The 19,157-nt window shown below is 42.7% G+C and overlaps 1 protein-coding gene and 1 pseudogene across 9 annotated transcripts in view; both read left to right on the top strand.

Moving 5' to 3' along the window:
* LPAR1 (lysophosphatidic acid receptor 1) overlaps nt 1-19,157 on the top strand; it is a 149,743-nt gene that overhangs the window by 106,539 nt on the left and 24,047 nt on the right. The gene's annotated exons all lie outside the window — the stretch shown is intronic.
* Nucleotides 13,657-13,831, top strand: LOC129400990 (U1 spliceosomal RNA; annotated as a pseudogene).

The raw sequence follows: 19,157 nt of genomic DNA on the forward strand, positions 1-19,157 counted from the left end.
TTAGAATCCCAGGCACACTTAGTTGGGTCCTTTGTTCAGGATCCCAGCAGGCTGAAATCGGTATGTTCACGAGGCTAAGTTCTCACCTGGACACTAGACTGGGAAGGATCTGCACCTGAGATCCTTCAGGAAGCTGGTGGTTGGTTCATTCTCTCGCAGTGGTCGAGTCCGTGGCAGCTGGCTTCTTCAATCCTCTGCTCAGTAGCAGGACAACATGAGTTATGTTCAGTAGCAGGACAACGTGAGTCTCTGCTGCTTCCCAGTGCCTGGTCTTGAGATTCTTTTTATTTCTTTTGATTTTAGGGCACAGCTCGCTGTGCTCAGGGCTTTCCCTGGGCTCTGTACTCCAGGTTCACTCCTGCTGCTGTTCCAGAGATTGTGTATAGTGCCAGGAATCAAACTGCAGTTGGCTGCCTGCAGGGCGAGTGCCTTACTTATGGTACCATCTGGCTAGACTTCTAGATTCTTTTTAAAAGACCTTTCTTCAATGGACCCTAACCTTGATTAGGTTCGAAAGGGACACTCAGTGATCAATTTTAAGTCAGTTTAGCCATATCAGCAGAATACGTTCACTTTTGTTATACTACTGAACCTAATCAAGGGGGAGACTTCTGTAACCATTATTAAATACATACGAATTATGGGTTCATCTCACACAGAAAGGGGAACATATGAAGATCTGACTCATTTGTGGGTTCACCATAGGTGTACCATGTATTTTATCCTAGGAATGGTTGGGAAAAAATAGCTTTTGAAGAGAACTATAGAACCAATCTCCCTCCCTTCCTTCCTTCCTTCCTCCCTCCTTCCCTTCCTCCCTCCTTCCCTCCCTCCCTCCCTTCCTTCCTTCCTTCCTTCCTTCCTTCCTTCCTTCCTTCCTTCCTTCCTTCCTTCCTTCCTTCCTTCCTTCCTTCCTTCCTTCCTTCCTTCCTTCCTTCCATCCTTCCTTCCTTCCTTCCATCCTTCCTTCCATCCTTCCTTCCTTCCTTCCATCCTTCCTTCTTCCACTTCTTCCACTGAGCTACATTCCTGACTCCTGACCCTATTTTTTATCAATTTAAAATATTATGGAACTTCAGAGATTTGATTTCATACTTCCAAGTTTGTGTAATCATCACCACTCCAAGCATCAAAATTCCAGTGCATCCTCACCAAAACAACCTCCCTTTTCATTCCACACCCCTCTTTCCTTTCTCCTCTGATAACTCCAAGAACTAGACATATCACTGAGTCTAAAGGATAGTTTTGTTGTTTCTTGTACTGTGCTTTCGTAATTCTTATTAAATTACAAATGAAACCATTAGATTGTTTTCTTTCACATCCTCCTTTCACTTCGCATAATTCCCTCAAGTTCCATCCATTGAAAAGTACCTTTTAAAAAGTGATGTCATTAAGACTTTCCATTTTATTTAGGTCACACAGGTTAGTGTTCAGAGCTTATACCTGGCTCAGTGTTTCACTCTTGGCAGTGACTCTTATGTAACTTTTATAGGTTGAATTTTGATGGTGCGGGGGAGGGGGGGAGGGGCACACCCGATGCTGTGCTCAGGAACCAACTCCTCCTATGGCTCAGAGCACCTTTTGCCCAGGTAGTTCCCAGGTCCGTCACATGCAAGACAAGTGTCCTACTCATTGTACAATCTCTCCAGCTCAAAATGTTGTATCTTGAGGTTTCTCCTCATGCCTTTCCATCGCTTGTCTTCTGCCCTGTGTGTGGAGAGAATTTCTGCTCCCACAAATCTGTTCTTGAGTTTGGTGTATTCTGCTTATCAGTCACATTTTAATTCAGAATTTACTTTTAAAATCTGCATGTTTTCTTACTAATGTCTGTCACTGATGCAATATCCTTACTGAATAAAATTTTTAAAATCATTACAATTTTTTAAAAATACACACTTAGAAAGACTTTGTCACAGAAGTCCTTGTCTTTCTTTAATCAGTGCGTTCTCTACCACCTCCTTATTGACCTTTTTCTCTTTCTTTGCTGGATAATACTCTTTTCTAACTGTCCTTGGGTTATTTTTTGTTTGCTTGTTTATTTGTTTGTTTGGGGGCCACACCCAGCAGTGCTCAGGGCATAAGCTTATACCTGAGTCTGTGCTCAGGGGTCACTTCTGGTAGGCTCAGAGGATCATATGGGATTCTGGAGAGTCGAACCTGGTTGGCTATATCCAAGGCAAGTACCCTCTCCACTGTACTATCTCTCCAGCCCTGTCCCTTAGGTTTTTCACTCCTTTCTAATTCCTTTACTCATTCTTTCTCCATCCCCTCCATTTCCCAAATGTCATATATCTGACTTGACAATTCCTCTATCTAATCATACCCTCTGTCTTCTCAGTGTTAGATGTCATAGGCCCAGACTATTTACTTCCTGAGTACAGTGGCAGGAAAACCCGTAATCATGATGTTCATATGACCCTGAAGATAAGATAATAATTCTGTTGGTGTTAGGCTGTAATCTGAATGTTTGCAAAATGGCCAGTGGGTTACCATCCTTTGACCATTTGAATCTCTGTTGAAATAGAAGTAAACCTTTATTTATTTCCTTTTTGGTGTGTAGGGGATTTGCTGGTGCCAGGCATGTGGGTTGTTTTTATGTCAAAATATCAGTATCATGTAAACAGTACCACAGACATGTGCAGAATGCGTGCGTGTATTTCTTTATACTTAACCTTTTATCAGAAAAGGACTTAAGACAACTTAAAAGGATGCATATAGTTTAGTGGACAAAGAATTTAAAATAAGCTAGATAAAGGGAGGGACAGGGAAAATAAACGTAGGAAAGTGAGTCATATAATAGAGTCAGGTAAGAACATATTCTAGCAGTTCATGAAGATATAACCAGATCAGACTCATGATTTTGGTGGCTAAAAGGTAAACTCAGGAGATGTCGCTCACCTTAGCACCAAGTGACTTTGTTATTCCCAGTGGATCTTTACCTGTGAAGGACACACAAGCCAGATGGCATGAATGAACTGTACTGGGCAATGCACAGTGTTTGGCACATGTCATGCTGTGTTCTGTTGGGGAATTTCCCACAACATTCCTGAAACCTAGTTGCTCACAGCCAAGCGCAGTTCAGTGAAAGCATTTCTATCACATTTGACTTTTTAATTCATTGTTTGACATGATCTAGGATAGTCTTTAGTGTTTCAGTCTTTTAAAACCCCATTGCCTTGCCCTTCAAAAATTTAAAACTTTAGGATAATAGTGCAATGGCTCACATAATCAGCATGTGGGGACAGCAGGCATTTGAACTTATTATGGTCGTGAGTTCAAAGGCTTGGTGTCAGTTACCATAAGCACCACGTGCAACCCTGGCATCTCTGCTGCTTGAGGGCTGCTCTGCTCTGTGTGGTCCCTGGCATCACAGGGGATCTCAGCCCCTCTGTGGCTCAGTGCGTGTGATATCACAGAGCACTGTGACCCTGGCAAAATAGTGCAACTGAAAAGAATGCCAGGACTGCCTCGAGTCTGATGTGTGAACACCATGGCAGTGCTTGGTGAGCACAAAGACCAGAGCTTGTCTGCCTCAGCTCCAGAATACAACCCCTTCTGCACACCTGTGTGAACACATGGAGCACCACACCTGATGTGCGCCCCCTAGAGAGCGCCGCAGCCTGGTGAGCATGCAACCCTACAACATCAGCCTCCACAACCAAGGGAGGGGAAGCAGAATGGAAATTTTATAAAAGTTTTTATTTTGTTTTCCATATCTTTCGGGGTTTTTTTTTTGGTCACATCTGGCGATGCACAGAGGTTACACCTGGCTCTGCACTCAGGAATTACTCCTGGCAGTGCTCGGGGGACCGTATGAGATGCTGGGAATGGAATCCAGGTCATCCACATGCAAGGCAAATGCCCTAACCTGTTGTGCTATCGCTCCAGCCCGAATATCTTGGATTTTTATGTAATAGGAATGGGTTGGGTCCTGGAGGTCTTCGGCTGCCGGAACCCAGCCACAGCCATGCTCAAGGCCACTCTCCACACGTTCAGATGAGCCTCACGCATAAAGGAACCGGCAGAGGAACCCAGGTGTGCAGAACCTGGGGCTGAGATCTCCAAGCCTGCTCAGATCAGGACTGGACCTTCTCCTCCCAGACCCCCCCAGTTTCCAGTAGCTTGACAGCCACACCCACAGACTGCACCCAGCAGCGCCCTATAATCCCAGAAGAGAGTGATGCAGAGTCTCTTGCCCCTGTGCCTGGCTCCCTCTTGGAGAACCTGGCAAGGTACTGAGAGCATCCTGCCTGCACGGCAGAGCCTGGCAAGCTCTCCTTGGCGTATTCGAGATGCCAAATACAGTAACAATGATGGATCTCATTCCCCTTACCCTGAAAAAGCTTCCAATACGACATCGCTGGGAAGAACGAGTACGGAGAGGCTGCTAAAATCTCAAGGCTAGGACAAATGGAGATGATACTGGTGCCCGCTTGAGCAAATCAATGATCAATGGGATGATAGTGATACAGTCATATAGTGAGGAATGGTTTACTTTACCTTCCATTTATGAAATGGGAAGAGTATTGAAAAGGAAGACTAGGAACGGTGTGGCAGTGGTGGGATCTCTTGCTCCTGCGCCTGGCTGTCTTCACCGGGGCCCCTTGAAGGAGGTGTGTTGAGTTTCCCTCCCCACCCTGAGCAGAGCCCTGGCAGCCGGAGAGCTCCGGAACCCAGCCACAGCCATACTCAAGGCCACTCTCCACACGCTTGGATGAGCCTCACGCATGAAGAAACTGGCAGAGGAACCCAGGTGTGTGGGACCCAGGGCTGAGATTTCCAAGCCTGCTCAGATCGGGACTGGGCCTCTTCCACCCAGATCCCCCATTTTCCAGTAGCTAGGCAGTCACACCCAGAAACTGCCCCCGGCACCATGTAATCCTATCAATGGCCAACATACAGAGACTATAAAACCAATCTCGCAGACCTTTATAGCCTCGTTCTCTCTCTCGGAGAAACTGGCAAGCTACTGAGAGCTTCCTGCCCACACGGGAGAGCCTGGCAAGCTCCCCGTGGCATATTCATATGCTAAAAACAGTAACAATGATATGTCTCAGTCCCCTGACCCTGAAGAGCCTCTAATGCTGCACCATTGGGAAGGACGAGTAAAGAGAGGCTGCTAAATTCTCAGGGCTAGGACAAATGGAGATGTTACTGGGCCCGCTCGAGCAAATCAACAATCAACGGGATGACTGATACAGTGATTGAAAAGGAACACACAGCACTGGGTATTCTGCTCTATCTTCTTTCACCAGCCTTTAACAGTCTCTGTTTTCACCCTCATTAGAATGAACAGTTAGACTGGAGTGATAGCACAGTGGGTAGGGCATTTGCCTTGCACACGGCCAACCTGGGTTCGATTCCTCCACCCCTCTCTGAGAGCTCAGCAAGCTACCAAGAGTATCCCGCGCACATGGCAGAGCCTGGCAAGCTCCCCGTGATGTATTCAATATGCCAAAAATAGTAACAAGAAGTCTCACAATGGAGACGTTACTGGTGCCCGCTCAAGCAAATCGATGAACAGTGGGATGACAGTGCTACAGTGCTACAGAATGATCAGTTATGCACTTCACTTCACTATGCATGTTACAGTAGATTTGTCCCAAAATTCTGTTTCTTTTCTGGGCCAGAAGTGAGACCTCCCAAGAAGTGCTCAGAAGGCCCTGGGTCTTCCCCAGCAGTTATTGACCAAGCAGGCTGTTGGTTCACTATAGTGGTCAGGGGATGCAGTGCTACAAAGGCCACTCTGGTAGGGCTAGTCCTCCAGAGAGTTAAATCTGGGTTGGACTCATGCAAAACATGAGCTATTACCACAGGACTGTCTCCCAGGAGCCTGCCCCATCTCCTAACAAAGAACAAAAATGTATTTCCTCATAAACCTGGACACTATCATTAAAATTTTTCTAATTCAGAGACTGGGGAGACAATATAAGAGGCCAGGTGCAGCCTGATGGTATTCTCAGAGCAGAGAGCAGGAGCAATACCTGAACATCACTAGGTATGACCCTCTGCCCCACACCTCCAATTAGAGTTAACAGTGGAATATTTGACATCAGTGGATTGCTGTATTTTTTTTTCAAGGGGGGGGGCGTGGTTGATAGGAGTTAGCAGTAGTTAGTATTCTCTAGTAGAACTTTGAGAAATTTTATTTATTTATTTATTTTGCTCTTTGGGTCAGACCTGGCGATGCACAAGGGTTACTCCTGGCTTTGCACTCAGGAATTACTCCTGGCAGTGCTCAGGGGTACCATATGGGATGCTGGGAATTGAATCCAGAGTAAGCAGCATTAAAGGCAAATGCCCTACCCGCTGTACTATCACTCCAGCCCCTTCAGGAATTTTATAAAGCATCTATCTTTTTAGGACATTTTGCTGCCTCAACTGTAAGTAAAGAAAAAGGAGAATTTGTGGTAAAGCCCAAGAGCTGCATGTAATAATACTGGGAGAACTAGGAAAACTAAGACTCATGACTCTGAGTCCCAAAGCCTGCATGTGATATTTACTATTCACTAATTTTTCCCAGGTAACAAAAATAAATGCATCCTGCCAAAGACACAGGACAGATTTTTGTTAAGCTGAGATATGTCTTGGTCATACAGCCTATTAAAATACAATCTTTTGCTTTCTTTGTTTTTAATTTTTATTAAAGAGCCATGGTTTACAACATTACTGATAGTTGAGGTTTAGGCATACAATAATTCAACAGCATCAGTGTCACCAGTGTCAACTTCCCTCCACCCATTTTTCCAGATTCCCTCCCCTCCACAACCCCTACTCCACCATTGCCTGTCAGCTTCACAGGCACATTGCAATGTTTCAGTGGTTGCCATTTAGGCCTCATGTTTTCAGCTTTGTCGAATCTGTGTTTTGGTTATATGGCTGTACCCCTCACTCATGTCACTGGTGTAACTGTACAATTTCTTAACAACCAGCCTTCCTGGGGGGAGAAAGCAGATGTCCAGTTGAACTCATGAGTCATTTCTCTTCACTTCAGTGTCTTCCCTCTCCTCTATATCCTGTAGAATCACTACTTAGATCTTCATAGTCAGCACTTTTTAAAATAGATCTCACTACTGTCTACAAAGTAAAGCTAAAACTCTCTTACCCCAATATTCACATCCTTCCAAAGTCATTTTGTAGCCTGTTCTTCAGACTTCCCATAATCTCCTTTCACTTTCTTTGCTCCACCCTAATAAGTTATTATCTGGGGGCATATCATGAGTTTGCTGTGTTAGTCTGGTTATCACGTGGGTTTAATATCTAATGCTAAAAAGGGCATAGACTTACTTTAAAAATATACAAATATTATGTATGCATATGTATCTAAAGCTAAATGGATAATATATAAAACTAAAAATTGATGTTTAAAAATATGTATAATGTATTAAAATCAAATATTCACGTGTATAATGACAAGTTGGTACTGATTTTCATTTCTCTTGGGAGGATGAATCTTTTGTTAGGCTCTCGGGATAGACTTGGTAAATTCTATCTTTGCTAACCTGTACTACTGTAACAATGTTCTAGAAGCATGTATTTCATATGCCTTGTGATCTGATGGAATATTGCCTTTGAGCCAAATAGTGCAGTATTTTATTTTCATCAAGCTAGAAAGATAGGCAAATAAATAGATGTCACCTGTAATGTGCTAGGCAAAATTCTGGGTATGAGAATAAAGTGAATTATATGGACTCACAGATGTTCCGTCAGTATGCTATTGTCCTAAGTCAGTTGAATTTAACTTTTGCGCCGGATTAACTTCAAATTCAATATGAAGCATAAATGTGAGATGTCCCCTGGGGAGTCCTTGTCCTATACACTGTTTACTCCTTGTGGTGTTCCTGTGCCCGACCTGCCGTCCTAAGACTGGAAACCTGACCTTTCTGGTTCCAACCAGTTGATGACTGCAGTTGAGCTCACCCCCATCACCCAGGAGGGACAAGAACAGCAGCCAATAGGCGATAAGGGGGCTCTCTCATCTGGAGGGTGAGAAGGACAGAATGTCCTGCTGACCTATAGAGTAGAACCTCCAGCCCTCCTCTCTGCACAGTTCCTGAGGAATGAAACTGTCATGTTGAGCTATTGCCTTCAACAAGACTCCTATGGTGATGTCTTAATGGCCGGTTCTGATTTAGACTATATCAGTTTCTGTAGATGATAAAAGTCTGAGTATCCAAGCGGTAGCTTCATTAATAAAATTGCGGTGCTCTTTGGTGAATGTTTCAAAGATGGTTTTGTCAACAAAAAGAGGAGCACATTTAATCTTTCCACTTTTCGCTTTAGGAAGAACTGTTAAATGAGAAATGTGTAGTCAGCAAAAAAGGTCTAGGACTTGTTGTCTCTGTCTCTGTCTCTGTTTCTCTCTCTTTCTCTCTCTCTCTCTCTCTGTCTGTCTTTATCTCTCTACTTTTCATTTTTCAAAGTTTTATATTCCGTCTCTCAGTCTGAGATTAGACCTTGGCATCTGTAAAGTCAGAATTGCCTTGGATGGAGGGATGTTTAAGTGTTTATGAAGTCCAGTTGTTTTTAGCTTCTTTTCATGATGAAGAGTTTGCAGTGAAGAGCCTTAGTCTCGGGGTGTGTTTTTCTTTCCATTTTCTGCCATGAAGTGTTTAAAATCTGCGACTTAATGACTTTGTTTTTCCATTGCTTTTGTTCTTTCCCCTCTCCCGAACACAGGCATCAGCAACCCAGATCTCTTTTCATCTGCTTGTCCGCTTCTCTCACCCCACACGTCGTTTGCCCCTGAGGTTTACTGTAGACTGGGAGAATGTCTCCCTGGGCTTTCTGCCTCCTCACTGCCCCTTAAAGCAAATGGCCAGGGCACGATAAAACTTCTGGTCCAGGAAAACTACCTGGAGCTCAGCTGATGGATGTGATGACCCATCACAGCTCTCTAGCTTCACCAGCACATGGAGATATTACACTTCCTGGGACATGTTTTTTTTCATTACTACATGGCTGTCCCATCACCCCACATCAGGGATGAAAGTCAGTGGTGCTTTGTACCCCAGAATTCCAGGACAAAGCCTGAGGCAAGGTGCAGGCCTAGGGGTCTGTGTTCTTCCCTTCAGCCTTTCTCTGCTTCACCACCCTTCAATGTGAGGACACCTGCCTCTCTCCAGAACCTTCCTCAATCCCCTGAAACAAGGAGCTGTCAGTGAGTCGGGCTCAGGGTTGAGAATTGCTTCTCTACTTCTTTCTTCCCTGATACAAAAATATAAATACACTATTTTGTAAATAACCCTTTTTCCCCAAGACAAAAACTAAGCACTCTGACTTTAACTTTAAAAATGAAATAGGTATTTAGAAATGATCAGCTAAGTATTTCTGAACATCTAAATAATTATGTAACAGTAGCATTTTCATGTGTTTTTTTTATTCGGGTCCCTGGGGGCCACACTCATAGGTGCCGGGTGAGAGTGGTGGCTGCCCCCAGCTCTTGCAAGCCCAGGGCTTGCTCCCAGAAGTGCTTGGGATACCATGCCCGTGCCAGGGAATATACTGGGGACAGCTGTGTGCAAGGCAAATGCCTTAGCCCCTATATTATTTCTATAGCCTTTTAACTTCTAGCTTAAATGGAAAATACTGAAATGCGCTCAAGGGAGAAAAAAGAAAATTAGACGAATGCACTGATTACTTCCAAGATCCTGTAAATTAGGAGTGATTGATCGAAGATGAAATTAATTTGAATTGGAAAAGAGCTTAGCCTTTATCTCCTGTAAAGGCTCTGTGTCCATTTTAGCTTTTCCCTGAAATCCTAAAAGGAGTCTATGTATGTGTTTTTAAGGATATCTCTTTTTCTTGGATGTGAAAATGTTAGACCAACTAAACTGCTAGGAATTAAAATTCTCAAATATTCTTTGGAATAGCAAGCTATTCTTCTATTCTTTATATAGGTCCTGCTTCTTGCTCTTCCTTAATCTAAAAATTATTTTTAATGATGCTTATATTCTTCCATTGGAAATATGATCTAATATCAATAGAGAAATTGGTGATAAAAAATTAAGATGGTGGTGACCTCCAGTGCTGTCATACAGACAACATATATAATCTTTGTCTGACAGGCCTTTTTCTTTTTGACACTCGCGTGAATGACAGCTCAGAAATAATGGAGCAAAACATTTCCTGCAAGCCCCTGGTTTACTATATCCTGATTTAGAATTGTCTGTGGTCCATATGATTATTTTTCTTTTACAGAAAACCCATTTATATCAGTCTGGGTGATTGTATGGTTCTCTCTCTTTCTTTCTTTCTTTCTTTCTTTCTTTCTTTCTTTCTTTCTTTCTTTCTTTCTTTCTTTCTTTCTTTCTTTCTTTCTTTCTTTTTTCTTTCTCTTTCTTTCTTTCTTTCTTTCTTTCTTTCTTTCTTTCTTTCTTTCTTTCTTTCTTTCTTTCTTTCTTTCTTTCTTTCTTTCTTTCTTTCTTTCTTCCTTCCTTCCTTCCTTCCTTTCAGTACAAACAGATTTTATTTGGAGGCTTTAGGAAGGGGAAGGACGGAGAGAAAGTAAGAGAGAACACGGTCTAAGGGCACAGAGAGCCCCTACACTCATCCCAGCATTAGCTATGGAAGCATGAAAGTGCACATCTCAAGAGGGGATATGTGGACACCACATGTGCTTGGGCGCCACATGTGCTTGGCCACATGGGCACAAGCAGCACATGGGCTCAGGCGGCATATGTATAGAATATGATTGATTCTTTCTTTTTGTGTCTTTTTCTGCACTCTCTTCCATCAAAGAGCTTGTTTCACTGGTGGCGTAGAATTTTGACTCCTCACTGCTTATTGTGCTCAGAGGATTAGATCCATCAATGTCTCAGGAACTAATAGGTCTATAGTGAATCTTTCTGGATTGTTCTCCACCCACGTCTGTTAGTCTTAGTTTCTCTCTTCCCCTCTAATGATGTTCCAGGATGGTGGTCACTAGACAGTATCATTTATGGCAATCAATTTTTGAATCACATTTAATCTCAGATATAGTGTCACTTTCTTACTTTTGTTAAAGCAATCTTATCAATGCATTATTAACACTTTAAACATACAAATCTTTTGAGATTAGGCAGCCATATTCATTGTAATAAACACAAATGCTATAGATACTCAAATGTTTTTATTAACTTTAGGTTTCTTTAAATGACAAAATTAAAATATTCATCCAAATCCATTTTTATCAAGAAAGGATTTCCTTTTTAGGGGAAAGCCTAAAGTTAATAAAAACCATTTCTGAGTATCTATAGCATTTCTGTTCATTACAATGAATATGGCTGTCTAGATAGTTCATAGGAATCAGGGCTCCAGTTATACCAGTGATTATGAGTGAGGGGTAGAGCCATACATCCCAAACACAGACTCAAAGAACTGAAAACATGAGATCTAAGTGACACCCATTGGAATTTTGTAATATGCCTGTCAGGTTGAGAGGTGGGGATGGAGTGAGGGTTGGGATAGAGAGGGAATCTGGGTACAATGGTGGAAGGAAATTGACACTGGTGAAGGGATTAGTGTCGGATTTTTGTATGCCTAGAACTCAACTTTCAGTAACTTTGTAAATCATGACTCTTTAATTTAAAAAATTAATTAAAAATTCTTTCCCCCCAAAGAAAGGATATCCTCAGATCATAATTTTTAGAAACTTCCATTATCTGTATGTTTCCCCTTAAAGATATTCAATATCTCTAGATAAACTATCATTTATATACTTTGTATGATTTAGTCTTTGTTTGTATTTTATGAAAGATTATACATTTTATTTAGACAAGTATGTTAGCTTTTTGAAGTGTTGTAGAAGAAACCTAGCTGTTTTTAAAGTACTTTGATAATTGGTTATCAACTCTTAACAGTTCTGCTGCATTTTATTTTCCTGATTGTCAGAGTCAAACCCAAGAAAAATATTTAAATATGAAAAAAATTTTCTACCGCAGAATGGTTGGAATGTGTGCTTTCTTGTAGTAGAACAGTTTTTGAGGTGACTATTTTGGCATGTTATTAGTATTAAAAAAAGAGAAGATAAGATTATATTTCAAGTACCAACTAATATGGATAAGATGTTCTTAAAGACTACTCAGATTTCTCTGAGGCGAGCATAAATCTTGACATATTTTTAAATATCATTTTTAATATAGCGAAATAAAAATTAATTTGCATTAATTAAATAATAAAAATTATTTTTATTTAAACCAGGCACCATGATTTTATAAAGCTACTCATAGTTGAGTTTCAGGTATACAATTTTCAAGCACCTATCCTGTCACCCGTGTCAACTTCCCTCCGCCGGTGCCCCCTTTTTCCTCCCAGCCCCTAGCCTTCCTCCTTGATTGACACTTTTTTTATTGTTTGTTTGTTCAGGGTCCACATTCAGCGGTGCTCAGGGATTACTCCTAACCTGTGCTAAGGGGTTACTCCTGTTGGGCTCAGGGGGCTATGTGGGATACCAGGGATCAAACCTGAGTCAGCTGCATTCAGGGCAAATGTCCTACTCATAGTGCTATCTCTCAACCCTCTGACAGGCACGTTTTGGTTTTTTTTTTGCTGTGGTCAGCTTCCTACTGAAGACCAGCTCTCAATTTCTGTTATCTTTGTGCATTTGTTATTCTCCTACTCTGTTTCCTTATACCCCACAGAGGCATCTTTCCCTCTCCTTCTGACTAACTTCAATCTGATACTCTCCACATCCATACATGTAGCAGCAAATTGCATGTATATCATCCTCTCTTATAGCTAAGTAGTATTCCAGTGTGTATATCTACCACAGTTTCTTTTTTTTAATTATTTAATTTTATTTTGTTGAATCACCGTGAGATAGTTACAAGCTTTCATGTTTCGGTTACAATCTCACAACGATCAAACACCCATCCCTCCACCAGTGCACATTCCCCCACCACCAATATCCCGGGTGTAATCCCCCTTTCCCACCCTCCCCCTGCCTCCATGGCAGACAGTATTCCCCATACTCTCTACTTTTGGGCATTATGGCTTGCAACACAGACACTGAGAGGTCATCATGTTTGGTCCATTATCTACTTTCGGCATTCATCTCCCATCCCAACTGGTTCCTCCAGCCATCGTTTCCTTAGTGATCCCTTCTTTATTCCATCTGCCTTCTCCCCTCCGCTCATGAAGCAGTCTTCCAGCTATGGGGCAATCCTCCTGGCCCTTGTATCTACTGTCCTTGGGTGTCAGGTGATGTTATGTGATGTTATGAGGCACATTTTTAAGTGATTATTGTCGTTTGAATCTCGTGCTTTCAATTTTCTGGGTTCAGATCTCTAGTTACATGACACCTCTTCACACCAAGGTGTCTGGGCCTCCTGCCTCCTGCCCCCATTATCCTCAATCAACCATTTCTCTCCTAACCCCCTTGCAGTTCCTTTCTGTCCCTATCCTTAGATCTACAGTCCATCAAATTAAAGAGGGTTTTGGTTTATTTTGTTTTGTCTTGTTTTTTGCTTTTTTTGGGTCACACCTGACAATGCACAAGGGTTACTCCTGGCTCTGCAATCAGGAATTACTCCTGGCTGTGCTCAGGGGAGCATATAGGATGCTGGGAATCGAATCCAGGTCAGACACGTGCAAGGCGGACACCCTAGCTGCTGTGCTATTGCTCCAGCCCGCTTTTTTGTTTTTGTTTTTGTTTTTAATTTTAAATCACATGGCAGCTTATTTACCTGGCAGGGAACATACTATGATGACAGAGGTGGTTTTCCCAAGAGGAGGCTTATCCATTGCACGAGTGCAATGTGCTGGATGTGTGGACCCCTGTGATTTCCCCAACTGTGGGAAACTCAACCGCATGGTTTGTGGTAGTTAGAGACTGTGTTTGTGCTCTCCCCTGGGGGGGCAGGGGGGTGAGTCTATCACATGTCAGAGTTATGGTATTGCAAACAAAACTGAATGTGACCCTGTTTGATGGGACACATTCATTGGGCCAGGAAGAGGGTAACACTCTGCCTAAAGAGGGCAGGCACAGCTTTAGAGCCAGGTGGTAAATGACCAGAGAGCCTCAAACATTAGTGAGCACCAGAGAATTTGGGCTGCAAAGGAAGCATGGCGGTTTTCCACAGAACGTGGTATATTTTTGTGTCGCAACCCTTCTACTGTCAGCAAAATTTATGACCCAAAAAATAAAAAGCCCCTGGATTGTAATAACTACTGCAGAATGCCAATTAGGCAGCATGTACGGGCGTCTGTGACTTGACTGGTTCCAGAGTTATTCTATAAAATGTGTATTGTTGTGTTGGCTTCCTCCTTTTCTCCCATTTCCCTGTAATTATCTCCCCTGCCCCCACCCCACAGGGGAGGAGTCCCCTTCCTTGGTGTGGCCCTTCCTGGCAGGATCCCCTTTGTGGGTCCATGCGCTCTCCCTGGCAGGAACCAGTCTAGCCTGGTGTGTTTTCTGGCCTCCATGGTTAGCTGTGCTCCTGGCTCACCCCTCCTCCTCCCTGCGCTGGAGAGACTGCTGAGTGTGGTGAAATTGGTAGTGCTTGCTTTGGTGGGGGAAGGAAGAAGGATCTGCTCTTTCTGGATTGGGGTGTGGGAAATCTAGGCTTGGCTGGTCTTCTGTTAGGGTGAAAGTTGCTAGACCCCTCAGGGTTTACGTTCCTTCTTTTCTTTTTTCAAACTTTTATTTTATTGAAGCACAGGAACTGCAAAGTCATTCATAGTTGGGCTTTTGATGTACAGTGTTTGATTACCAATCCCACCACCAGTGTCAGCCTTCCTCCAGCAGTGTTCCCCGTTAAGTTCCCCTCTCCTCACCCGCCACCCTTAGTCCCAGCCTGCCGTCCTGACAGGCACCTTTTAAATTTGGGTATTAAAGTTTGAGTCTTGAGATTTCGAGGTTATTGACTCTATGGTGTAGATATTTAGCTCTGTCATTCCTAAGCACCACCAATGTACCTGGGTCTCCTTGACTCCTAACCTCACTGCTTTTCACCCATCTCTTCTCCCTTTCCCCTTCACTCTGTTTTTCCCCTTATCTTCCCTAAGCTCTGGGGCCAAGATTTTTCTTTTCTCGGCATTTCAGAATCCTCTTTGTCCATTATGCTTATCCCCAGGGCTTACATTTCTGCTTACCCTGGGAGGCTGAAAGAAAGTAACCTCCACCCCCCAGGTCAGTCTTCTTTGGGGACTCCAAGGGAGGAAGAGGAATGACCCTTCAAATTCAGCACACTAGAAAATATAATTTGGTGGATTCGTTTCAGAAGAAGATCCTCCATTCCTTTATGTTTCTGTCTGTCCTCAGTCCCTGTAAAGAAGACCAGAGTAACTTTACCCACATTCTCTGTCTCTCTCTCTGTCTCTGTCTCTGCCTCTCTCTCTTTCTCTCTGTCTCTGTCTCTGCCTCTCTCTCTTTCTCTCTGTCTCTGTCTCTGTCTCTCTCTCTTTCTCTCTCTCTACTCTTCCCCCTCCTTTCTCTGCCTCTATAATCATGTTCCCACTTTAGACTTTCTTGAGTGAGAGACCTTGCATATGTTTGAGTGTGAAAAGTTCAAGTGAAGCCTTGGTTTTGTTCACCACTCTTTGTGGTGGGAAATGAGTCAGCAGATACTCTGCCCTTAGGCCACTACTTCTCCCTCTACCCTCCCCCTGCTTGCTTCTCAGAGGCATCCCCAAACTAAATTTTCAAAGACTGGGAAAAAGGGTCTAATGAGACCATTAGTCTAATCTTACTTATGGCAAGGGGTAAGAATCCTGAAGTGGGAGCTGGAGTGATAGCACAGCGGGTAGGGCATTTGCCTTGCATGTGGCTGACCCAGATTCGATTCCCAGCATCCCATACGGTCCCCGGAGCACTGCCAGGAGTAATTCCTGAGTGCATGAGCCAGGAGTAACCCCTGTGCAACGCTGTGTGTGACCGCCCGGCCCCCCCAAAAAAAATCCTGAAGTGTAAATATAGTCTGGCAAGGGGTAGGCATCCTGACATGTAAATACAGTTTTCTAATCATTACGCATCATTTCTCTCAAGCAGTTGAGTGGAGGCAGGTGTTTACTCTCAAGAGTAGTTTTTAAACGCAGATGGAAGAAAACGAGAGCTTAAAGTTTTTTGGACTGGGATTTGGAGGATAGTGCAGTGATTAGGGTACATGCCTAGCATGCAGTTGATCACAGCCCCACATGGTGCCTTGAGCATCACCAGTGCAACCCCGGAGGACCCTGGGCACCAGAGGGATGCTTCAGTAATCCTGAGCACTGCAGGGACCAAGCAGCACCACATCCTCAGGTCCACTTAGACAGGAATCACAGGGACCCCTGGATCTCATGAGTGCTGCTTGAGAGGATCCCCTTTCCACCCTCTTACTGCCCCCACCTCCCCCCCAAAAAAAGAAAAACAGCAGCAAGGAGACAAAAATAACTATGAATATAATTGTTTGAACTAGATTTAGAGTGAAGAATCCTCTTTATTCCTGGTGGTTACATAACTGAAGATGCCCTGACCCTTGTCATAAAAGAACTGAAATCTGAAAATTAAAAGATGCAGAGGGACTGCACTCATTTGTGGAGTATAGAATAACATCACATGAGGCTGACAGCCAAGGACAGTAGAGACAAGGGCCAGGGGGATTGCCCCATTGCTGGAAGACTGCTTCATGAGCGGAGGGGAGAAGGCAGATGGAATAGAGAAGGGATCACTAAGAAAATGATGGCTAGAGGAACCAGTTGGGATGGGAGATGCATGCCAAAGTAGATAATGGACCAAACATGATGACCTCTCAGTGTCTGTATTGCAAGCTATAATGCCCAAAAGTAGAGAGAGAGTATGGGGAATATTGTCTGCCATGGAGGCAGGGGGAGGGTGGGAAAGGGGGGGGATATACCCGGGATATTGGTGGTGGGGAATGTGCACTGGTGGAATGATGGGTGTTTGATCATTGTGAGATTATAACCCAAACATGAAAGCTTGTAACTATCTCACGGCGATTCAATAAAATTTTAAAAAATGTAAAAAAAAAAGATGCTACTGATGATGGTTTGGGTTGATAGTTCAGATAACAAGTCTTTCTTCACTTTCAAGGGAAATGAACTTTAAAAGAAACAGAAGTGCACTGTCTTCTAAAATTGACAATAATGTCAGAGTAGGGTATAGAATTTCTGTATGGGTCTTCTCTGTCTCTCTGTCTCTCTGTCTCTCTGTCTCTCTGTCTCTCTCTCTCTCTCTCTCTCTCTCTCTCATCTTTCATATTTCCTAAAGACAACATTTTGTTTTTAAAGAAACTTAAGTTTCTTTAACTGGACTCTAACTATATCCTACACAAGTGCCTATGTTGACCTATGAAATAAAACCTGACTGATAAATGGATGGTATTTGAAGTTGGGACCTATAACAAGGGCTCAGGGCACAGTCCTCATGAATGGAATCAGTGCCCTTCTAGAACCCAACAGTGCTCCCTAGAGTCTCTGTATTGTAAAGAGTTAATGAGAAAACAGTAATTGATCCATTGGTCTGTAACTGGGAAGAATGTATCCCCCATCCCAAATGTGACATGTTATTACTATGTGGGGTTTTGTTCCAGCAGTTCAAGAGGATTAAGACAATAGTTATCAGTGCTAATTAGAGGCAATTTCAAATTCTAGGAAAAAAATTAAAAGACTTAGAAATGAATGATAGCTTCTCCTTTGTTGGGTGTTGAAAATACAATCCAAAATTCACAGAGTTGGGGAGGTGTTGGGTGGCCCGATGAGAACTGTAAAATCTTAGCTTTAAAAGGGGGAAATATTGATTCTCGCTTGGAGGAACTTGTGTGTGGATGGAAATGTTATAAAATTCTCAAGGTATTTGTGGCACAGAGCATAGTTACAGTTTTCTAGGTCTATGGTGGGGGTGTGGGGATTGGCAGTTCTTTATCCTTAATTATTTTAGCTATGAAATTATTTAGTGCTTTTAATATTCATTTTATTGTTTTGGCAGGGAGAATTGATACCGGTTGTGGCATTGGTGTTGAATTATTGTACACCTAAAACACAACTTTGTCAATCATGGTTGTTTAATCAAACAATAATTGTTTTATTTTAATACTGGAGCAGTGAGATAAGGACTCACCAAATAAAATCAGTTTTCCTCTCCATGGGACCTCAATCTCTCACCTTTCATGTCAAAAGAGACTTTGAAGATCTGAATTAAGAGTCTTAAGATTGGAAATTTTGCTGAATTGTTCTTTTTGGAGATAGAAGAAGGGTCCATGATCCAAGAAATGTGGGTGGCCTTGGGAAGCTGGAAAAGTAAAGAATGTCTCCCTCAGAGCCTCTAGAAAGAAACCCAGCATTGCAAAATCTTTGATTTTTAAGCCAGGAAGACCCTTTTTTAGCTTCTGACCTCTGTAGTTATGAGAGTCAGTTTGTGGTATTTACAACCACTAAATCTATGGTAATCTTATGGCAGCAAAAATGAAATAAAATAAACTAGTACAGCTTTGGTTTTTTTTTAATTATTCATATAGCCTTGTTGCAATAGTGTTATAATTTACAGTATTAATGTGACATTAGTGTTCAGTTCATATAGTTTGCTATATGGACGTTTTATCTAGACGGGTGATTTTCAACCACTGGTCCCCAGTGGTTGTACTGACTCATGGGTCCGAAAAGGTTGAACACTGACTTGACTGCCGATTTTTTGCCTTCCACACCATGCTCATCTATAATGTCTGGCAATGTATGGAGACATTTTTATTTTCATAACCAAAGAGTAGAGGCCAGATATACTGCTAAATATTCCATCTCCCATGGAAATATCAGCCAGCATCCTCCTTCTATCTTTTGAATCCACACTGTCATTGTTATCCCAACAAAAATATAGCCAGACTGATTTACATACTCAAAACATGCAGGAAGTTGAGGCCTATTATCCAGTTCTGAATTAGCTGCATAGTCAAGATCTGCATTAGGTAGTTGGCCAGCTGTGGGGCTACATGTGGGGCTACTTAACATTTTTTAGTCATGCTTTACATATTTCAAGTGCTAACTAGTCACAAGTACCTAGTGATTACCATGTTGTATAGTTTGGATATGGAACGTTTCTATGATTACAGAAAGCCCTTTTGAGTTGTGCTCTCTTGCTATCCCAACCCAAAGTCATATGCTGTAGCACTGTAGCACTGTCGTCCCATTGTTCATTGATTAGCTCGAGTGGGCACCAGTAATGTCTCCATTGTGGAACTTGTTAC

The sequence above is a fragment of the Sorex araneus genome, chromosome 1 (assembly GCF_027595985.1).
Source record: "Sorex araneus isolate mSorAra2 chromosome 1, mSorAra2.pri, whole genome shotgun sequence".
In the NCBI taxonomy this organism is placed as follows: domain Eukaryota; kingdom Metazoa; phylum Chordata; class Mammalia; order Eulipotyphla; family Soricidae; genus Sorex; species Sorex araneus.